The 25,676-nt window shown below is 35.2% G+C and overlaps 1 long non-coding RNA gene and 1 pseudogene across 1 annotated transcript; one reads left to right on the top strand and one right to left on the bottom strand.

Annotated features, from left to right (window-relative positions):
• The first annotated feature begins 6,679 nt into the window (after positions 1–6,679).
• Positions 6,680–9,377, top strand: LOC146937542 (uncharacterized). The gene is made up of 2 exons (XR_015030969.1): positions 6,680–7,275; positions 9,069–9,377. It is a non-coding gene; the product is annotated as an uncharacterized LOC146937542 (long non-coding RNA).
• A 471-nt stretch (positions 9,378–9,848) lies between these two features.
• LOC146937543 (peroxidase 2 pseudogene) lies at positions 9,849–10,873 on the bottom strand (annotated as a pseudogene).
• Between the last annotated feature and the right edge of the window lie 14,803 nt (positions 10,874–25,676).

A 25,676-nucleotide genomic window follows, 5' to 3' on the forward strand; every position in this document is an offset into this window, starting at 1 on the left:
ATCGCGAGATAGAGCAATTAGTTTAAAAGAGAAGCTCTTTGCCTACACTCAAAATACCATTAGAAAGTTGCTTGATTTCCAATCCAGAAAAAATATCTAAGTTCTCCCATCATGCTCTTATCAAATTCATTTTGCATAAGGTTTAAAAAGTCCTTGCACATCTTTTTATTTGTTGAGCCAAAAAATATATTATCAACATAAACTTGAACTATCAATATATCAAATTGATTGGTTTTTGTGAAAAGAGTAGTATCTACATGTCTTCGTGAAAAACCATTTTCAATAAGAAAAGAGCTCAATCTATCATATAGAGCTTTTGGAGCTGGTTTGAGTCCATATAGAGCTTTTATTAATTTTAAAACATGGTTTCGTTTCTCTTGATTGATGAATCCAGGTGGTTGATGAACATAAACTTATTTATTCAAAAAAATATTTAGAAAGACACTTTTAACATTCTTTTGAAATAGTTACATGCACTTATGATCAACATATACATGTTAAATTATAATTTCGTATAACCTTGCTACTTGTGTAAAAGTGTTATCGTAATATATACCATCATATTGATTGTAGCCTTGTGCCAAGTCTAGCATTGTTTCTGATCACTTTATCTTCTTCACCAAACTTGTTTTTGGCACCCATCTTGTTTGATGATGGTTTAACTACGAGGATTAGAAACAAGGTTCCTGTAACATCCCGCTCATCAGCTTAAGGAACTTTATCAGACAAATGTATCAGAGGAATTAAATTTATGGAAAAGTAAGATAATGGAAATATTTTATGACATGTCAGCATATTACGGATAAAGTATCAGTGTCAGATTAAACACGCTTGAGGCAGGGGCATAATGGAAATTTCACACGAAAGGGGTATTTAAGTGGCTTTGGCCCAAAATATTCATTCTTCACTTGTCTTTCTCTCTCTAGGGTTGAGAGAAAGAGTTCTCTTCTCCCTCTCTCTCTAGGATCGCCCTCTCCCTCCATAATAATCATCCAAACTTTCTTAACATCATGATCAAGCATGGATTATGGTAGCTTTGCAATCAAGAATCAAGTGGGAGAATGGATTTAAGCATAGTTTGGTTGGGAAGCTTTGGATCATGGATGAAGCATGAGCTAGGGTTTGGGCTTGAAGCTCGAGGAATTGCAAGGAACACGTTAAGGTGAGTTCCATAGATAGATTACCCACCTTTGGGATTGATTAATCTTGTAGAAAAATCATGTTTTATGCTAAGTATAGTTTTTATGTAACTTTAGTACCCCAAGCCAATCCTAGGTGATTATAGGTTAAAATTGCCATGATATATGTTTAAATAAGTCTATATATGTTGTTGGATGTATTTGGTGCATTACAGGGTCGAATTGGACGAGTTTTGGGTCGAAAATGGCGAAAACCCGCGGCCGGAACACGCGAAAACGCAGAATTCGCAGCGCTGCGCCTGAACAAGGGCGCTAGGCGCCCACAAGTCAGGGAGCCAGCGCTAGGCGCCCTCCCTCTGGCGCCAGGCGCCCCAGACAGGACAACGTTCGCGTTGTTCTGCGCTCGGGTGCTTGGGGGCAGTCGCGTGGGGGTCCGTAGCGATCGTTTCGGTGTGTTCTTGTACTGTTTTCACTTGTTTTTCTACTGGAACAAATATGATTTTATCAAATCTTAAGAACTTATAAACGGCTTGGAATTCGGGTTTTCGGCACGTCCGGTCTTTAGTAACTATTGGGAATTTGCACAACTCGTCAATTGATCCTTGCATCATTAATCATGGCAATGTTAGCATAAATTACAAGGATGGCTCAAGAGAGTTTAAGCTTGATGGGGTAGTAATGAACTAGGAAAGGGAATGTATGTAGAGCCTCGACTTAGCTAGTCGAGAACTAGAAAGATAGCAAGAATCCCTAGAAAGCTAAGACGCGAAGTTATTCTCTTCGCACACGATTAAGAATAAGATAGCAAGCAAGATAAGTTGTGGTTTGATTAGTTAATCTCTCCACTAAGTTTAAGCATGGACAAGTATAAGTTTACCGTCAATCGGATCGACTCAAGGGTCCGAGGTAATAAGCAAGTATGTATGTATGTATGTATAAGTTTATTTTATATGAACGACAAGACCATGACTAATATAAGTAGGTGGCATGTCTCTTGTTATCCACATCAGGGGGATACAAGAGGTTCTCGATCTAAGGGGAACGATTCAAGCCGTAAGGGACCCGCATGTCACCGAAATAAGCAAGACGTAGGTGCTCGTGTCTCTTGTTATCCACGCTAGGGGGATACGGGAGGTTCTCGACCTAAGGGGAACGGTTTAAGCCGCAAGGGACCCGCACGACACCGAGGGAGTCCGATGTACGTACATCGGTCATGTATGGGATTGATTTCGGGGTTACTCCACCCGGGAGTATCCGTAAAATGAATCAAGATAATAACTGTTTGTTCAACGCTAACCCATGAATGAACTTAGACACGATTATGTTTATGATGAATATGATTATGTTATGTTTATGCTCATGATCGAGCCCATGTATGATATGTTTAAGAACAAGACTAAGAGCATGAAATGCTATTAGACGAGAGCAAGATATGTATAGGACAAGTAAAGAAAGCTATGGCCGTGACGACCCTAGGTTTCCCTAATCGTCCGGATTAGAATCATGTTATGAGTATGCTATGTTATTTATGTTTAGGCCTTGTGACGTAGAGTGTACACTTGGTAATGCGGTTTAGGTTCCCTCAACCGCCATGACATGTATAGGTGAGAAGCCTATAACAAGTGAGATATGACTATGACGGCCCTAGTATGCACTACCGTCTAAGTATGCATGTCCCCACACACGTATAATCAACCGTCAGGTTGTAATGTAGACACGTGGTGACCGTAGGTTTTCCCTTGAGGTTGCCTATAGCCTAGGATTTAGGGGAACTCACTGAGACATTATGTCTCATCCCAATCCTTATTTGTTTCAGATAAGCAGGATGTTTATGCATGTTCGGAGCCGGATGGATATTACTTCAAGGGTTCGTTCGTGAAGCTGCAGGATGTTATGGACTTCAAGGATGTATTTTTACGTATGGATGAGTTATATTGTATTATTATTTACTCGAACGGAACTTGATGTAAATATTATTTAATCGAAGTTTTTAATTGTTGTATATTTTAATGTATCCAGTACTAATATTAACGCACGTGCCAGACTTTCTAGATACGTCTGGTATGGGTGTTACAATTGGTATCAGAGCTGGTCGATTCAGACCGTGCCTTGGGTCATTAAATTACAACAAAGGAAGTGGGACCATTGGGTTCCAGGTAAATGTTCTAGTTGTTGATGTTAGTTGAGCCTGATCAACTCAATTTAACATTCGATGATTAGAATGGATGCCTGAGAGCTGAATAGGACCCAGGAGAAACGAAGTATGTGATGAAGAAGTTTTATCGTGCCAAAAGGTGGCCGGTGAACTAATCAGGTACAAGTGTGAATCCTCTGGGAATGTAAGGCATGTTAAGAAGGGACGTTTCGACAATGTCGGGTAAGATGTTGATGATACTTCATGAACCTGTAAGTGAAGAGATGTTGGAACGGATTTATGATATACTGGAATGATAGTACAAGGTTACAAGATAGGGAGAAGTCGACTTATGTTGACGGAGTCAGCGGGCTCTCAGGAACAGTAATATGTAAATGAAGTTAAGGACATGTAGGTTTGTCAAGTTGCGTAAGTGGCAACGTAAAGAGGCAAGTTAATCATAGTGGTGGAAGTTAAGGATTCAAGAGAAAGTTTTATGTTATCAGGAGTAAGACATTGATTTCCAACGTGCCAAGAATTGTATCGAAAAAGGTTGATGTTGCCATGCATATGTTATAGAATATTTTATGACGATAGGAATGAATGATGTGCATTTTATACTTGAGAATAAGAGTTTTACGCAACAAATGTTTTCTGAAAAAAATACTTTTGGAGAAGCTCACCAATAGTAAGCCTGGGACGAAAATTTTTCCGTTTTTTTTTTTTGTGAAACCTACTAGTTCGATCCTATGGTTTGCAATGACTATTGGGGAGATGTCTTCACAATAAATTTCACGTGACGAAAATCTTTTAAGACATCAAGTAATGAATGCATATCACCTCCTACAATTTCTAAGGAAAAGGACGTGGACAACCATCAACGAAAACGATACGGTTTAAGGTATTTTTGGAAGTTAATGTGTTGATGTGTCAAGAACAAGCCAAGATCAAGAGTATAGAAGTTCCTGCATTTAGAAGGAAAGTCACCAATGTTTATGCATGAGGTATGATGTACGAATTAAAGCGGTGCAGAGTTATGAGAAAATCACAAGATTCATCGATTATATGGAATTATGACGTATCGCTCGAACCTATGTTTTGCTTAATATACTTGCTAGGCTCGATATGATGTTGAAACATAAAGTAAATAATTTAGAAATATTTACGCGTATGGGTCGTTGAAGTTGATATTTTGAAAATTCACGAGATTTTCTAGGAACCGGTTTGCTATGATACTCGTAGAGCGAGCTAGACTTATTATAATCTAGAATTGATGACACGTATGTGCTATCAACTCGTTCTATGAATTTAGAGCAACGGTCGGGGCCAAAACTCAATATATTTATAAAGTAGAAAATTATCAACGTCAATGACTTGTGCGCTAGTTTACGAAGTTTTTTTAAAAAAAAAAATTTAATGAGCAAGCATTGGTTTGATTAAGCAAAATATAGTCCGCGAGAATGCGAAGGTACAAAGATTAAATGTTCAAGAAAGTTATGTTCAAGTGCTAGATGGGTTGTTAATGGAAATTGAGTTTACTCAAAAATAAGTTCAGATATGATATGTATGGTAAGTGCAACCAGCAAGAAAGTAAGGTTTACTCCCGAGTCAAGTATTATGAGCATAAGATAAACCATCATGAGTTTTGAATTCACAAGACAAGTGTAAGGTTGTGATGTTGGTTACAACATGGAAGATCTTGAGAATAATTCAAGAAGTAAATAATCAAGGGATAAGCATGAATTGAAGTCTCAATTGCTCTAACGGCTTAGAGTATTAGTTTGAGCCAACCAGTGGGAATTCAGAGTAGCGCTACGGAAGTTAATGGTAATCATGAAACGAGGAATTTTAGTATGTATGAATCTTCGTGAAGAATGTTCGGTTGGAAACACAAGTTTAACAAGAATGCATCATAAGACATGCAAGGAGTTCTCGATGTGATAGATAAGGATGAATTCTTATTCAAGCATTGTTGGCTAAGGTATAAGTTTAAGTATGTGTCGTTATCTAGGTAAGATAAAAAGGACAAGAATTGTCGTATGATAATTGGTCAAGATGCATGAATGATGATAATAGAAAACATGTAAGGACCAGAAGGATTCGTTCCGTGACTTAGGTAAAGAATCAAGTTTAGTGTTTCGAAGAAGAGAAATAAGTTTATGTTAAGAGGTCCAAGGATTTCCTATGGATATGAAAGCGGTATGGCAAGTATGTATATCGGTTGATTAAGAAAAGAATTTATCTTCGAAGTTAAGTATGTTATCATGAAAGGAGGTGCAACTCTCGAGTTGTGCAATGAGAATCATACTCTCGTATGCAATACTTGTTGAGTGAAAACGATACTTGTTAAGACATGTTAAGTCATGATTTTAGAACTTTTAAAAGTTAAGATTGGTATTATGGAACTTGGGAACGATGCTTATTTTAAACTCATGGAATTATACATTTTCGAAACTGATGAGATACGTCGTAAGTGAACTCACTTAAGACGTACCAACTTCAGGACCAACTTGCCGTGGACAAGTTTAGGGCGAGTTGTTAAATCTTTTTCAAATATAGAAACTCGTCCGATGGTTCTGTGGTGCTATTACAAATTCAGTTTTGGGAATGATAAAATATTTAAGTCATGTATATATATATTCGTTCCAAGAACTTGAATACCAGAGCTTAAGGAAATTTCTTCAAGAAAGATTCTAGAACACGTATCGTTATCATTTAGCAAGAGATGGCACTTGAAAGTATGTACATGTTATGAAAACGACAATGTTCGTATGAAGCCAATATCATGTGGGATACACGGAATTGTGTTAAGAGTATACGATGTAAGTGCAAGTGGAATTACTAGTAAGTTTCACGAGTATGTGAACCATAATATTGGTTAATGGATTGTCAGATGAAGTGGTGAGTTGATTTCACTTTTTCATGTCAAGCTATATGAGTTACCCATTAATTCGGGTGTGATAAGATGCAATGGAATTGCGATGAAATCAGAAGATTTCCTAAGGCTCTGAAAAGAGATAAGAGATTCATGGAATCATTTACATGAGTAATACAAGTAAGAAGCATGTGCCTCAAGGTACAGTAAGATTATGTATTCATGATAAGATGTATGTATGAAATATGTTTTAAAGTTACAAGTAAGCACTGCAGGGCAAACCTGGTTTCCGTAGGATCCCAGTTAAAAGGCAAATCCTGAGTGTTCATGTTTATAAAAAGATACCTATATGAATGGTTTATGTTAAGTGGGTAAAATACGAGTCCGAGACAATAAGTCTGTGTGTAGCAAGGTAAGTTCTGAATCATGATATGATAAGAAAATTCTAAGTTTGGGTAATATTAAAATCAAGAAGGTTATGTTCAGTTGCATATGGGTTAAGAAACAAGATGAGGACATGATACAACGAACTCTATGAGTAAGTATGAATAGAGTATGTATGGCTCAGACCAAAGATGGTAAGTTTCTGTCATGATGATTGGTAGTCGATCTCTAAAATTTCGAGGACGAAATTTCTTTAAGGGGGGTAGAATGTAACATCCCGCTCATCAGCTTAAGGAACTTTATCAGACAAATGTATCAGAGGAATTAAATTTATGGAAAAGTAAGATAATGGAAATATTTTATGACATGTCAGCATATTACGGATAAAGTATCAGTGTCAGATTAAACACGCTTGAGGCAGGGGCATAATAGAAATTTCACACGAAAGGGGTATTTAAGTGGCTTTGGCCCAAAATATTCATTCTTCACTTGTCTTTCTCTCTCTAGGGTTGAGAGAAAGAGTTCTCTTCTCCCTCTCTCTCTAGGATCGCCCTCTCCCTCCATAATAATCATCCAAACTTTCTTAACATCATGATCAAGCATGGATTATGGTAGTTTTGCAATCAAGAATCAAGTGGGAGAATGGATTTAAGCATAGTTTGGTTGGGAAGCTTTGGATCATGGATGAAGCATGAGCTAGGGTTTGGGCTTGAAGCTCGAGGAATTGCAAGGAACACGTTAAGGTGAGTTCCATAGATAGATTACCCACCTTTGGGATTGATTAATCTTGTAGAAAAATCATGTTTTATGCTAAGTATAGTTTTTATGTAACTTTAGTACCCCAAGCCAATCCTAGGTGATTATAGGTTAAAATTGCCATGATATATGTTTAAATAAGTCTATATATGTTGTTGGATGTATTTGGTGCATTACAGGGTCGAATTGGACGAGTTTTGGGTCGAAAATGGCGAAAACCCGCGGCCGGAACACGCGAAAACGCAGAATTCGCAGCGCTGCGCCTGAACACGGGCGCTAGGCGCCCACAAGTCAGGGCGCCAGCGCTAGGCGCCCTCCCTCTGGCGCCAGGCGCCCCAGACAGGACAACGTTCGCATTGTTCTGCGCTCGGGTGCTTGGGGGCAGTCGCGTGGGGGTCCGTAGCGATCGTTTCGGTGTGTTCTTGTACTGTTTTCACTTGTTTTTCTACTGGAACAAATATGGTTTTATCAAATCTTAAGAACTTATAAACGGCTTGGAATTCGGGTTTTCGGCACGTCCGGTCTTTAGTAACTATTGGGAATTTGCACAACTCGTCAATTGATCCTTGCATCATTAATCATGGCAATGTTAGCATAAATTACAAGGATGGCTCAAGAGAGTTTAAGCTTGATGGGGTAGTAATGAACTAGGAAAGGGAATGTATGTAGAGCCTCGACTTAGCTAGTCGAGAACTAGAAAGATAGCAAGAATCCCTAGAAAGCTAAGACGCGAAGTTATTCTCTTCGCACACGATTAAGAATAAGATAGCAAGCAAGATAAGTTGTGGTTTGATTAGTTAATCTCTCCACTAAGTTTAAGCATGGACAAGTATAAGTTTACCGTCAATCGGATCGACTCAAGGGTCCGAGGTAATAAGCAAGTATGTATGTATGTATGTATAAGTTTATTTTATATGAACGACAAGACCATGACTAATATAAGTAGGTGGCATGTCTCTTGTTATCCACATCAGGGGGATACAAGAGGTTCTCGATCTAAGGGGAACGATTCAAGCCGTAAGGGACCCGCATGTCACCGAAATAAGCAAGACGTAGGTGCTCGTGTCTCTTGTTATCCACGCTAGGGGGATACGGGAGGTTCTCGACCTAAGGGGAACGGTTTAAGCCGCAAGGGACCCGCACGACACCGAGGGAGTCCGATGTACGTACATCGGTCATGTATGGGATTGATTTCGGGGTTACTCCACCCGGGACTATCCGTAAAATGAATCAAGATAATAACTGTTTGTTCAACGCTAACCCATGAATGAACTTAGACACGATTATGTTTATGATGAATATGATTATGTGATGTTTATGCTCATGATCGAGCCCATGTATGATATGTTTAAGAACAAGACTAAGAGCATGAAATGCTATTAGACGAGAGCAAGATATGTATAGGACAAGTAAAGAAAGCTATGGCCGTGACGACCCTAGGTTTCCCTAATCGTCCGGATTAGAATCATGTCATGAATATGCTATGTTATTTATGTTTAGGCCTTGTGACGTAGAGTGTACACTTGGTAATGCGGTTTAGGTTCCCTCAACCGCCATGACATGTATAGGTGAGAAGCCTATAACAAGTGAGATATGACTATGACGGCCCTAGTATGCACTACCGTCTAAGTATGCATGTCCCCACACACGTATAATCAACCGTCAGGTTGTAATGTAGACACGTGGTGACCGTAGGTTTTCCCTTGAGGTTGCCTATAGCCTAGGATTTAGGGGAACTCACTGAGACATTATGTCTCATCCCAATCCTTATTTGTTTCAGATAAGCAGGATGTTTATGGATGTTCGGAGCCAGATGGATATTACTTCAAGGGTTCGTTCGTGAAGCTGCAGGATGTTATGGACTTCAAGGATGTATTTTTACGTATGGATGAGTTATATTGTATTATTATTTACACGAACGGAACTTGATGTAAATATTATTTATTCGAAGTTTTTAATTGTTGTATATTTTAATGTATCCAGTACTAATATTAACGCACGTGCCAGACTTTCTAGATACGTCTGGTATGGGTGTTACAGTTCCAAACTTTATTTTCAAACTTAGACAACTCTTCTTTCATTGTCTTTATTTATGATTCATCAATGATGACTTCATCCATGGATTTTGGTTCAGAATGAGATACCATGGACATGTTTGACTCATATATGAAAGATCTTCAATTTTCGATCTCATCATCAAGACTTCCTATGATTTTCTCATGTGGATGATAATCTACCAATCTCCAACTCTTTGGAGGGTTCTAACTTCTAAGAAGTTGATGCAAGATTTTTTTTTTTTAACAAAGATGATGCAAGATTATGATAATCCTTTTTTGGAAAATGTTTTCGATAGAAATTATTCACTATGATTTTAAATTTAAGACGATCGTGAATTCGTTTGTGTAAGGTTTTGAGTTCTTTAAAAAAAATGCACATTCCCTATTAAAAAAATTAGGGTGTTAGATAATACCACTGTAAAAACGAACATATTTTAATCACAAGAATTAAAATATTTAAATCAAGAAGATATATTAAGGAGATGCATCTTGAACTCAAGACCTTCAAAAAAGAGGTTATTAAAAGGTAAATGAAGTACTAAATTTATGAATAGACTTGTGTGCACAATGTGGCTTTCCATACTCTCATTAGCCACTTATTACACATTTCATACATTACAACTTATAACAACATAAACAAAAGTACTCTCTCTTAGCGACCCTTATTACCTACTTAAGCCAGTAGTTTTTCTCAATGGGATTGGAAAAATTATTGTTAATTTTTTAGGTAAGGCAGGAGTGTGGACATACATCAAGAGGAAACAACGACATCCCAACTAGGTTGGCACCCCGTGAAATAACATAACATAACAATTTTATAATTAATCTACATGTTTGCTGCAATTTCCACCACCTCTTCCACCATAGATGCCACCTTAGATTTCCTATTATTTGGAGCAAAACATGACTTACGAATTTCTCCTTGATTTCCAGTCAAAACATCCAATTGACTAACCTTAACAAAAGCATTAGCAAATTTGTTAAAAAACTCTTTCTGGTTAGAAGCAAAGAGGTTCACAATCTCCTTAGTCTTAGGATGACTTGCCAAGTCTTGATCCGATGTAAACACACCCTGGTGATTCAAGAGGTTAATGTAGTACATATTATCGAATGTGTTTGGTGTTCAAACATCCAAATTAACGGCGTTGAGGGACTCCTCATTCGGACATGTTGCTTCGAGTTGTTTCTTGAAATTTGGTTCGATTGGTGGGTCGGATTCAATGATTCGGTTGAACATTGTTGGACAATGAGCTTGACCAAAAGTGTGGGCACCAGATAGAGCAACTACATCGGTTGCATCGAATTTTTTTGATCCGAAAACGGTTAATAGTTCATCTGTTCGTGCAAATGGTACTGGGAGATTATCTCCTGCATTTACACTGAAGTTTAGGCTGTCTTTTCTTCCCAATGGCATGTCAAAATCTGGGCCTTCAAATATTATGTTACGCAATAAAGGACATCGAGGGACAAATTCAACATTAATATTTCTCAAACTTTTAACCATATAGGCTAAAATCTCTTTTTTGGGACAATGGTCATTCAAATAATTTCATTTTGCCGAATACAAAACCAAATAGGTTCACATATCATGTTTCGTATCAAGGGAGATCGAGGGACAAGTTCAACCTTTATCAAACTTCTAACCATATAGGCTAAAATCTCATTTTCGCGACAAAGTCATTCCAATACTTTCATTTTTCCGAATATAAAACCAAATAGGTTCACATATCATGTTTCGCATCAAGGGACATCGAGGGACATGTTCAACCTTCGTATTTATCAAACATGCAACAATATAAGCTAAAATCTCGTTTTCGCGATAAGGGTCATCTCATTACTTTCTATTTACCAAATTTAAAACGAAATTGGTTCAAATATTATGTTACGCAATAAAGGACATCGAGGGACAAATTCAACATTAATATTTATCAAACTTTTAACCATATAGGCTAAAATCTCATTTTTGGGACAATGCTCATTCAAATAATTTCATTTTGCCGAATACAAAACCAAATAGGTTCACATATCATGTTTCGTATCAAAGGAGATCGAGGGACAAGTTCAACCTTTATCAAACATCTAACCATATAAGGCTAAAATCTCATTTTCGCGACAAAGTGATTCCAATACTTTCATTTTTCCGAATATAAAACCAAATAAGTTCACATATCATGTTTCGCATCAAGGGACATCGAGGGACAAGTTCACTGTTTATCAAACTACTAACCACATAGGCTAACATTTCATTTTCGCGACAAGGGTCATTTCAATACTTTCATTTTACCGAATTTCAAACCAAATAGGTTCACATATCATGTTTCACATCAACGGACATCGAGGGACATGTTCAACCTTCATATTTAACAAACATGCAACAATATAAGCTAAAATCTCGTTTTCGCGATAAGGGTCATCTCATTACTTTCTATTTACCAAATTTAAAACGAAATTGGTTCAAATATTATGTTACGCAATAAAGGACATCGAGGGACAAATTCAACATTAATATTTCTCAAACTTTTAACCATATAGGCTAAAATCTCTTTTTTGGGACAATGGTCATTCAAATAATTTCATTTTGCCGAATACAAAACCAAATAGGTTCACATATCATGTTTCGTATCAAGGGAGATCGAGGGACAAGTTCAACCTTTATCAAACTTCTAACCATATAGGCTAAAATCTCATTTTCGCGACAAAGTCATTCCAATACTTTCATTTTTACGAATATAAAACCAAATAGGTTCACATATCATGTTTCGTATCAAGGGAGATCGAGGGACAAGTTCAACCTTTATCAAACTTCTAACTATATAGGCTAAAATCTCATTTTTGCGACAAAGTTATTCCAATACTTTCATTTTTCCGAATATAAAACCAAATAGGTTCACATATCATGTTTCGCATCAAGGGACATCGAGGGACAAGTTCAACCTTTATCAAACTTCTAACCACATAGGCTAACATTTCATTTTCGCGACAAGGGTCATTTCAATACTTTCATTTTACTGAATTTCAAACCAAATAGGTTCACATATCATGTTTCGCATCAAGGGACATCGAGGGACATGTTCAACCTTCGTATTTAACAAACATGCAACAATATAAGCTAAAATCTCGTTTTCGCGATAAGGGTCATCTCATTACTTTCTATTTACCAAATTTAAAACGAAATTGGTTCAAATATTATGTTACGCAATAAAGGACATCGAGGGACAAATTCAACATTAATATTTATCAAACTTTTAACCATATAGGCTAAAATCTCATTTTTGGGACAATGCTCATTCAAATAATTTCATTTTGCCGAATACAAAACCAAATAGGTTCACATATCATGTTTCGTATCAAGGGAGATCGAGGGACAAGTTCAACCTTTATCAAACTTCTAACCATATAAGGCTAAAATCTCATTTTCGCGACAAAGTGATTCCAATACTTTCATTTTTCCGAATATAAAACCAAATAAGTTCACATATCATGTTTCACATCAAGGGACATCGAGGGACAAGTTCACTGTTCATCAAACTTCTAACCACATAGGCTAACATTTCATTTTCACGACAAGGGTCATTTCAATACTTTCATTTTACCGAATTTCAAACCAAATAGGTTCACATATCATGTTTCACATCAACGGACATCGAGGGACATGTTCAACCTTCATATTTAACAAACATGCAACAATATAAGCTAAAATCTCATTTTCGCGATAAGGGTCATCTCATTACTTTCTATTTACCAAATTTAAAACGAAATTGGTTCAAATATTATGTTACGCAATAAAGGACATCGAGGGACAAATTCAACATTAATATTTATCAAACTTTTAACCATATAGGCTAAAATCTCATTTTTGGGACAATGCTCATTCAAATAATTTCATTTTGCCGAATACAAAACCAAATAGGTTCACATATCATGTTTCGTATCAAGGGATACGAGGGACAAGTTCAACCTTTATCAAACTTCTAACCATATAAGGCTAAAATCTCATTTTTGCGACAAAGTAATTCCAATACTTTCATTTTTCCGAATATAAAACCAAATAAGTTCACATATCATGTTTCGCATCAAGGAACATCGAGGGACAAGTTCACTGTTTATCAAACTTCTAACCACATAGGCTAACATTTCATTTTCGCGACAAGGGTCATTTCAATACTTTCATTTTACCGAATTTCAAACCAAATAGGTTCACATATCATGTTTCACATCAACGGACATCGAGGGACATGTTCAACCTTCATATTTAACAAACATGCAACAATATAAGCTAAAATCTCGTTATCGCGATAAGGGTCATCTCATTACTTTCTAATTACCAAATTTAAAACGAAATTGGTTCAAATATTATGTTACGCAATAAAGGACATCGAGGGACAAATTCAACATTAATATTTCTCAAACTTTTAACCATATAGGCTAAAATCTCTTTTTTGGGACAATGGTCATTCAAATAATTTCATTTTGCCGAATACAAAACCAAATAGGTTCACATATCATGTTTCGTATCAAGGGAGATCGAGGGACAAGTCCAACCTTTATCAAACTTCTAACCATATAGGCTAAAATCTCATTTTCGCGACAAAGTCATTCCAATACTTTCATTTTTCCGAATATAAAACCAAATAGGTTCACATATCATGTTTCGTATCAAGGGAGATCGAGGGACAAGTTCAACCTTTATCAAATTTCTAACCATATAGGCTAGAATCTCATTTTTGCGACAAAGTTATTCCAATACTTTCATTTTTCCGAATATAAAACCAAATAGGTTCACATATCATGTTTCGCATCAAGGGACATCGAGGGACAAGTTCACTGTTTATCAAACTTCTAACCACATAGGCTAACATTTCATTTTCGCGACAAGGGTCATTTCAATACTTTCATTTTACCGAATTTCAAACCAAATAGGTTCACATATCATGTTTCGCATCAAGGGACAATGAGGGACATGTTCAACCTTCGTATTTAACAAACATGCAACAATATAAGCTAAAATCTCGTTTTCGCGATAAGGGTCATCTCATTACTTTCTATTTACCAAATTTAAAACGAAATTGGTTCAAATATTATGTTACGCAATGAAGGACATCGAGGGACAAATTCAACATTAATATTTATCAAACTTTTAACCATATAGGCTAAAATCTCATTTTTGGGACAATGCTCATTCAAATAATTTCATTTTGCCGAATACAAAACCAAATAGGTTCACATATCATGTTTCGTATCAAAGGAGATCGAGGGACAAGTTCAACCTTTATCAAACTTCTAACCTTATAAGGCTAAAATCTCATTTTGGCGACAAAGTGATTCCAATACTTTCATTTTTCCGAATATAAAACCAAATAAGTTCACATATCATGTTTCGCATCAAGGGACATCGAGGGACAAGTTCACTGTTTATCAAACTTCTAACCACATAGGCTAACATTTCATTTTCGCGACAAGGGTCATTTCAATACTTTCATTTTACCGAATTTCAAACCAAATAGGTTCACATATCATGTTTCGCATCAAGGGACATCGAGGGACATGTTCAACCTTCGTATTTAACAAACAAGCAACAATATAAGCTAAAATCTCGTTTTCGCAATAAGGGTCATCTCATTACTTTCTATTTACCAAATTTAAAACGAAATTGGTTCAAATATTATGTTACGCAATAAAGGACATCGAGGGACAAATTCAACATTAATATTTTTCAAACTTTTAACCATATAGGCTAAAATCTCATTTTTGGGACAATGCTCATTCAAATAATTTCATTTTGCCGAATACAAAACCAAATAGGTTCACATATCATGTTTCGTATCAAAGGAGATCGAGGGACAAGTTCAACCTTTATCAAACTTCTAACCTTATAAGGCTAAAATCTCATTTTCGTGACAAAGTGATTCCAATACTTTCATTTTTCCGAATATTAAACCAAATAAGTTCACATATCATGTTTCGCATCAAGGGACATCGAGGGACAAGTTCACTGTTTATCAAACTTCTAACCACATAGGCTAACATTTCATTTTCGTGACAAGGGTCATTTCAATACTTTCATTTTACCGAATTTCTAACCAAATAGGTTCACATATAATGTTTCACATCAACGGACATCGAGGGACATGTTCAACCTTCATATTTAACAAACATGCAACAATATAAGCTAAAATCTCGTTTTCGTGATAAGGGTCATCTCATTACTTTCTATTTACCAAATTTAAAACGAAATTGGTTCAAATATTATGTTACGCAATAAAGGACATCGAGGGACAAATTCAACATTAATATTTATCAAACTTTTAACCATATAGGCTAAAATCTCATTTTTGGGACAATGCTCATTCAAATAATTTCATTTTGCCGAATACAAAACCAAATAGGTTCACATATCATGTTTCGTATCAAGGGAGATCGAGGGACAAGTTCAACCTTTATCAAACTTCTAACCATATAAGGCTAAAATCTCATTTTCGCGACAAAGTGATTCCAATACTTTCATTTTTCCGAATATAAAACCAAATAAGTTCACATATCATGTTTCACATCAAGGGACATCGAGGGACAAGTTCACTGTTCATCAAACTTCTAACCACATAGGCTAACATTTCATTTTCACGACAAGGGTCATTTCAATACTTTCATTTTACCGAATTTCAAACCAAATAGGTTCACATATCATGTTTCACATCAACGGACATCGAGGGACATGTTCAACCTTCATATTTAACAAACATGCAACAATATAAGCTAAAATCTCGTTTTCGCGATAAGGGTCATCTCATTACTTTCTATTTACCAAATTTAAAACGAAATTGGTTCAAATATTATGTTACGCAATAAAGGACATCGAGGGACAAATTCAACATTAATATTTATCAAACTTTTAACCATATAGGCTAAAATCTCATTTTTGGGACAATGCTCATTCAAATAATTTCATTTTGCCGAATACAAAACCAAATAGGTTCACATATCATGTTTCGTATCAAGGGAGATCGAGGGACAAGTTCAACCTTTATCAAACTTCTAACCATATAAGGCTAAAATCTCATTTTTGCGACAAAGTAATTCCAATACTTTCATTTTTCCGAATATAAAACCAAATAAGTTCACATATCATGTTTCGCATCAAGGAACATCGAGGGACAAGTTCACTGTTTATCAAACTTCTAACCACATAGGCTAACATTTCATTTTCGCGACAAGGGTCATTTCAATACTTTCATTTTACCGAATTTCAAACCAAAGGTTCACATATCATGTTTCACATCAACGGACATCGAGGGACATGTTCAACCTTCATATTTAACAAACATGCAACAATATAAGCTAAAATCTCGTTTTCGCGATAAGGGTCATCTCATTACTTTCTATTTACCAAATTTAAAACGAAATTGGTTCAAATATTATGTTACGCAATAAAGGACATCGAGGGACAAATTCAACATTAATATTTATCAAACTTTTAACCATATAGGCTAAAATCTCATTTTTGGGACAATGCTCATTCAAATAATTTCATTTTGCCGAATACAAAACCAAATAGGTTCACATATCATGTTTCGTATCAAGGGAGATCGAGGGACAAGTTCAACCTTTATCAAACTTCTAACCATATAAGGCTAAAATCTCATTTTCGCGACAAAGTGATTCCAATACTTTCATTTTTCCGAATATAAAACCAAATAAGTTCACATATCATGTTTCGCATCAAGGAACATCGAGGGACAAGTTCACTGTTCATCAAACTTCTAACCACATAGGCTAACATTTCATTTTCACGACAAGGGTCATTTCAATACTTTCATTTTACCGAATTTCAAACCAAATAGGTTCACATATCATGTTTCACATCAACGGACATCGAGGGACATGTTCAACCTTCATATTTAACAAACATGCAACAATATAAGCTAAAATCTCGTTTTCGCGATAAGGGTCATCTCATTACTTTCTATTTACCAAATTTAAAACGAAATTGGTTCAAATATTATGTTACGCAATAAAGGACATCGAGGGACAAATTCAACATTAATATTTATCAAACTTTTAACCATATAGGCTAAAATCTCATTTTTGGGACAATGCTCATTCAAATAATTTCATTTTGCCGAATACAAAACCAAATAGGTTCACATATCATGTTTCGTATCAAGGGAGATCGAGGGACAAGTTCAACCTTTATCAAACTTCTAACCATATAAGGCTAAAATCTCAATTTTGCGACAAAGTAATTCCAATACTTTCATTTTTCCGAATATAAAACCAAATAAGTTCACATATCATGTTTCGCATCAAGGAACATCGAGGGACAAGTTCACTGTTTATCAAACTTCTAACCACATAGGCTAACATTTCATTTTCGCGACAAGGGTCATTTCAATACTTTCATTTTACCGAATTTCAAACCAAATAGGTTCACATATCATGTTTCACATCAACGGACATCGAGGGACATGTTCAACCTTCATATTTAACAAACATGCAACAATATAAGCTAAAATCTCGTTTTCGCGATAAGGGTCATCTCATTACTTTCTATTTACCAAATTTAAAACGAAATTGGTTCAAATATTATGTTACGCAATAAAGGACATCGAGGGACAAATTCAACATTAATATTTTTCAAACTTTTAACCATATAGGCTAAAATCTCATTTTTGGGACAATGCTCATTCAAATAATTTCATTTTGCCGAATACAAAACCAAATAGGTTCACATATCATGTTTCGTATCAAAGGAGATCGAGGGACAAGTTCAACCTTTATCAAACTTCTAACCTTATAAGGCTAAAATCTCATTTTCGTGACAAAGTGATTCCAATACTTTCATTTTTCCGAATATTAAACCAAATAAGTTCACATATCATGTTTCGCATCAAGGGACATCGAGGGACAAGTTCACTGTTTATCAAACTTCTAACCACATAGGCTAACATTTCATTTTCGTGACAAGGGTCATTTCAATACTTTCATTTTACCGAATTTCTAACCAAATAGGTTCACATATAATGTTTCACATCAACGGACATCGAGGGACATGTTCAACCTTCATATTTAACAAACATGCAACAATATAAGCTAAAATCTCGTTTTCGTGATAAGGGTCATCTCATTACTTTCTATTTACCAAATTTAAAACGAAATTGGTTCAAATATTATGTTACGCAATAAAGGACATCGAGGGACAAATTCAACATTAATATTTATCAAACTTTTAACCATATAGGCTAAAATCTCATTTTTGGGACAATGCTCATTCAAATAATTTCATTTTGCCGAATACAAAACCAAATAGGTTCACATATCATGTTTCGTATCAAGGGAGATCGAGGGACAAGTTCAACCTTTATCAAACTTCTAACCATATAAGGCTAAAATCTCATTTTCGCGACAAAGTGATTCCAATACTTTCATTTTTCCGAATATAAAACCAAATAAGTTCACATATCATGTTTCACATCAAGGGACATCGAGGGACAAGTTCACTGTTCATCAAACTTCTAACCACATAGGCTAACATTTCATTTTCACGACAAGGGTCATTTCAATACTTTCATTTTACCGAATTTCAAACCAAATAGGTTCACATATCATGTTTCACATCAACGGACATCGAGGGACATGTTCAACCTTCATATTTAACAAACATGCAACAATATAAGCTAAAATCTCGTTTTCGCGATAAGGGTCATCTCATTACTTTCTATTTACCAAATTTAAAACGAAATTGGTTCAAATATTATGTTACGCAATAAAGGACATCGAGGGACAAATTCAACATTAATATTTATCAAACTTTTAACCATATAGGCTAAAATCTCATTTTTGGGACAATGCTCATTCAAATAATTTCATTTTGCCGAATATAAAACCAAATAGGTTCACATATCATGTTTCGCATCAAGGGACATCGAGGGACAAGTTCACTGTTTATCAAACTTCTAACCACATAGGCTAACATTTCATTTTCGCGACAAGGGTCATTTCAATACTTTCATTTTACCGAATTTCAAACCAAATAGGTTCACATATCATGTTTCACATCAACGGACATCGAGGGACATGTTCAACCTTCATATTTAACAAACATGCAACAATATAAGCTAAAATCTCGTTTTCGCGATAAGGGTCATCTCATTACTTTCTATTTACCAAATTTAAAACGAAATTGGTTCAAATATTATGTTACGCAATAAAGGACATCGAGGGACAAATTCAACATTAATATTTATCAAACTTTTAACCATATAGGCTAAAATCTCATTTTTGGGACAATGCTCATTCAAATAATTTCATTTTGCCGAATACAAAACCAAATAGGTTCACATATCATGTTTCGTATCAAGGGAGATCGAGGGACAAGTTCAACCTTTATCAAACTTCTAACCATATAAGGCTAAAATCTCATTTTTGCGACAAAGTAATTCCAATACTTTCATTTTTCCGAATATAAAACCAAATAAGTTCACATATCATGTTTCGCATCAAGGAACATCGAGGGACAAGTTCACTGTTTATCAAACTTCTAACCACATAGGCTAACATTTCATTTTCGCGACAAGGGTCATTTCAATACTTTCATTTTACCGAATTTCAAACCAAAGGTTCACATATCATGTTTCACATCAACGGACATCGAGGGACATGTTCAACCTTCATATTTAACAAACATGCAACAATATAAGCTAAAATCTCGTTTTCGCGATAAGGGTCATCTCATTACTTTCTATTTACCAAATTTAAAACGAAATTGGTTCAAATATTATGTTACGCAATAAAGGACATCGAGGGACAAATTCAACATTAATATTTATCAAACTTTTAACCATATAGGCTAAAATCTCATTTTTGGGACAATGCTCATTCAAATAATTTCATTTTGCCGAATACAAAACCAAATAGGTTCACATATCATGTTTCGTATCAAGGGAGATCGAGGGACAAGTTCAACCTTTATCAAACTTCTAACCATATAAGGCTAAAATCTCATTTTCGCGACAAAGTGATTCCAATACTTTCATTTTTCCGAATATAAAACCAAATAAGTTCACATATCATGTTTCCCATCAAGGGACATCGAGGGACAAGTTCACTGTTCATCAAACTTCTAACCACATAGGCTAACATTTCATTTTCACGACAAGGGTCATTTCAATACTTTCATTTTACCGAATTTCAAACCAAATAGGTTCACATATCATGTTTCACATCAACGGACATCGAGGGACATGTTCAACCTTCATATTTAACAAACATGCAACAATATAAGCTAAAATCTCGTTTTCGCGATAAGGGTCATCTCATTACTTTCTATTTACCAAATTTAAAACGAAATTGGTTCAAATATTATGTTACGCAATAAAGGACATCGAGGGACAAATTCAACATTAATATTTATCAAACTTTTAACCATATAGGCTAAAATCTCATTTTTGGGACAATGCTCATTCAAATAATTTCATTTTGCCGAATACAAAACCAAATAGGTTCACATATCATGTTTCGTATCAAGGGAGATCGAGGGACAAGTTCAACCTTTATCAAACTTCTAACCATATAAGGCTAAAATCTCAATTTTGCGACAAAGTAATTCCAATACTTTCATTTTTCCGAATATAAAACCAAATAAGTTCACATATCATGTTTCGCATCAAGGAACATCGAGGGACAAGTTCACTGTTTATCAAACTTCTAACCACATAGGCTAACATTTCATTTTCGCGACAAGGGTCATTTCAATACTTTCATTTTACCGAATTTCAAACCAAATAGGTTCACATATCATGTTTCACATCAACGGACATCGAGGGACATGTTCAACCTTCATATTTAACAAACATGCAACAATATAAGCTAAAATCTCGTTTTCGCGATAAGGGTCATCTCATTACTTTCTATTTACCAAATTTAAAACGAAATTGGTTCAAATATTATGTTACGCAATAAAGGACATCGAGGGACAAATTCAACATTAATATTTCTCAAACTTTTAACCATATAGGCTAAAATCTCATTTTTGGGACAATGCTCATTCAAATAATTTCATTTTGCCGAATACAAAACCAAATAGGTTCACATATCATGTTTCGTATCAAGGGAGATCGAGGGACAAGTTCAACCTTTATCAAACTTCTAACCATATAAGGCTAAAATCTCATTTTTGCGACAAAGTAATTCCAATACTTTCATTTTTCCGAATATAAAACCAAATAAGTTCACATATCATGTTTCGCATCAAGGAACATCGAGGGACAAGTTCACTGTTTATCAAACTTCTAACCACATAGGCTAACATTTCATTTTCGCGACAAGGGTCATTTCAATACTTTCATTTTACCGAATTTCAAACCAAAGGTTCACATATCATGTTTCACATCAACGGACATCGAGGGACATGTTCAACCTTCATATTTAACAAACATGCAACAATATAAGCTAAAATCTCGTTTTCGCGATAAGGGTCATCTCATTACTTTCTATTTACCAAATTTAAAACGAAATTGGTTCAAATATTATGTTACGCAATAAAGGACATCGAGGGACAAATTCAACATTAATATTTATCAAACTTTTAACCATATAGGCTAAAATCTCATTTTTGGGACAATGCTCATTCAAATAATTTCATTTTGCCGAATACAAAACCAAATAGGTTCACATATCATGTTTCGTATCAAGGGAGATCGAGGGACAAGTTCAACCTTTATCAAACTTCTAACCATATAAGGCTAAAATCTCATTTTCGCGACAAAGTGATTCCAATACTTTCATTTTTCCGAATATAAAACCAAATAAGTTCACATATCATGTTTCCCATCAAGGGACATCGAGGGACAAGTTCACTGTTCATCAAACTTCTAACCACATAGGCTAACATTTCATTTTCACGACAAGGGTCATTTCAATACTTTCATTTTACCGAATTTCAAACCAAATAGGTTCACATATCATGTTTCACATCAACGGACATCGAGGGACATGTTCAACCTTCATATTTAACAAACATGCAACAATATAAGCTAAAATCTCGTTTTCGCGATAAGGGTCATCTCATTACTTTCTATTTACCAAATTTAAAACGAAATTGGTTCAAATATTATGTTACGCAATAAAGGACATCGAGGGACAAATTCAACATTAATATTTATCAAACTTTTAACCATATAGGCTAAAATCTCATTTTTGGGACAATGCTCATTCAAATAATTTCATTTTGCCGAATACAAAACCAAATAGGTTCACATATCATGTTTCGTATCAAGGGAGATCGAGGGACAAGTTCAACCTTTATCAAACTTCTAACCATATAAGGCTAAAATCTCAATTTTGCGACAAAGTAATTCCAATACTTTCATTTTTCCGAATATAAAACCAAATAAGTTCACATATCATGTTTCGCATCAAGGAACATCGAGGGACAAGTTCACTGTTTATCAAACTTCTAACCACATAGGCTAACATTTCATTTTCGCGACAAGGGTCATTTCAATACTTTCATTTTACCGAATTTCAAACCAAATAGGTTCACATATCATGTTTCACATCAACGGACATCGAGGGACATGTTCAACCTTCATATTTAACAAACATGCAACAATATAAGCTAAAATCTCGTTTTCGCGATAAGGGTCATCTCATTACTTTCTATTTACCAAATTTAAAACGAAATTGGTTCAAATATTATGTTACGCAATAAAGGACATCGAGGGACAAATTCAACATTAATATTTCTCAAACTTTTAACCATATAGGCTAAAATCTCTTTTTTGGGACAATGGTCATTCAAATAATTTCATTTTGCCGAATACAAAACCAAATAGGTTCACATATCATGTTTCGTATCAAGGGAGATCGAGGGACAAGTCCAACCTTTATCAAACTTCTAACCATATAGGCTAAAATCTCATTTTCGCGACAAAGTCATTCCAATACTTTCATTTTTCCGAATATAAAACCAAATAGGTTCACATATCATGTTTCGTATCAAGGGAGATCGAGGGACAAGTTCAACCTTTATCAAATTTCTAACCATATAGGCTAAAATCTCATTTTTGCGACAAAGTTATTCCAATACTTTCATTTTTCCGAATATAAAACCAAATAGGTTCACATATCATGTTTCGCATCAAGGGACATCGAGGGACAAGTTCACTGTTTATCAAACTTCTAACCACATAGGCTAACATTTCATTTTCGCGACAAGGGTCATTTCAATACTTTCATTTTACCGAATTTCAAACCAAATAGGTTCACATATCATGTTTCGCATCAAGGGACATCGAGGGACATGTTCAACCTTCGTATTTAACAAACATGCAACAATATAAGCTAAAATCTCGTTTTCGCGATAAGGGTCATCTCATTACTTTCTATTTACCAAATTTAAAACGAAATTGGTTCAAATTTTATGTTACGCAATAAAGGACATCGAGGGACAAATTCAACATTAATATTTATCAAACTTTTAACCATATAGGCTAAAATCTCATTTTTGGGACAATGCTCATTCAAATAATTTCATTTTGCCGAATACAAAACCAAATAGGTTCACATATCATGTTTCGTATCAAAGGAGATCGAGGGACAAGTTCAACCTTTATCAAACTTCTAACCTTATAAGGCTAAAATCTCATTTTGGCGACAAAGTGATTCCAATACTTTCATTTTTCCGAATATAAAACCAAATAAGTTCACATATCATGTTTCGCATCAAGGACATCGAGGGACAAGTTCACTGTTTATCAAACTTCTAACCACATAGGCTAACATTTCATTTTCGCGACAAGGGTCATTTCAATACTTTCATTTTACCGAATTTCAAACCAAATAGGTTCACATATCATGTTTCGTATCAAAGGAGATCGAGGGACAAGTTCAACCTTTATCAAACTTCTAACCTTATAAGGCTAAAATCTCATTTTCGTGACAAAGTGATTCCAATACTTTCATTTTTCCGAATATTAAACCAAATAAGTTCACATATCATGTTTCGCATCAAGGGACATCGAGGGACAAGTTCACTGTTTATCAAACTTCTAACCACATAGGCTAACATTTCATTTTCGTGACAAGGGTCATTTCAATACTTTCATTTTACCGAATTTCTAACCAAATAGGTTCACATATAATGTTTCACATCAACGGACATCGAGGGACATGTTCAACCTTCATATTTAACAAACATGCAACAATATAAGCTAAAATCTCGTTTTCGTGATAAGGGTCATCTCATTACTTTCTATTTACCAAATTTAAAACGAAATTGGTTCAAATATTATGTTACGCAATAAAGGACATCGAGGGACAAATTCAACATTAATATTTATCAAACTTTTAACCATATAGGCTAAAATCTCATTTTTGGGACAATGCTCATTCAAATAATTTCATTTTGCCGAATACAAAACCAAATAGGTTCACATATCATGTTTCGTATCAAGGGAGATCGAGGGACAAGTTCAACCTTTATCAAACTTCTAACCATATAAGGCTAAAATCTCATTTTCGCGACAAAGTGATTCCAATACTTTCATTTTTCCGAATATAAAACCAAATAAGTTCACATATCATGTTTCACATCAAGGGACATCGAGGGACAAGTTCACTGTTCATCAAACTTCTAACCACATAGGCTAACATTTCATTTTCACGACAAGGGTCATTTCAATACTTTCATTTTACCGAATTTCAAACCAAATAGGTTCACATATCATGTTTCACATCAACGGACATCGAGGGACATGTTCAACCTTCATATTTAACAAACATGCAACAATATAAGCTAAAATCTCGTTTTCGCGATAAGGGTCATCTCATTACTTTCTATTTACCAAATTTAAAACGAAATTGGTTCAAATATTATGTTACGCAATAAAGGACATCGAGGGACAAATTCAACATTAATATTTATCAAACTTTTAACCATATAGGCTAAAATCTCATTTTTGGGACAATGCTCATTCAAATAATTTCATTTTGCCGAATACAAAACCAAATAGGTTCACATATCATGTTTCGTATCAAGGGAGATCGAGGGACAAGTTCAACCTTTATCAAACTTCTAACCATATAAGGCTAAAATCTCATTTTTGCGACAAAGTAATTCCAATACTTTCATTTTTCCGAATATAAAACCAAATAAGTTCACATATCATGTTTCGCATCAAGGAACATCGAGGGACAAGTTCACTGTTTATCAAACTTCTAACCACATAGGCTAACATTTCATTTTCGCGACAAGGGTCATTTCAATACTTTCATTTTACCGAATTTCAAACCAAAGGTTCACATATCATGTTTCACATCAACGGACATCGAGGGAC

This window comes from Medicago sativa, chromosome 3 (genome assembly GCF_051527215.1).
Source record: "Medicago sativa cultivar Bolivia chromosome 3, Bolivia_mono, whole genome shotgun sequence".
Lineage (NCBI taxonomy): Eukaryota > Viridiplantae > Streptophyta > Magnoliopsida > Fabales > Fabaceae > Medicago > Medicago sativa.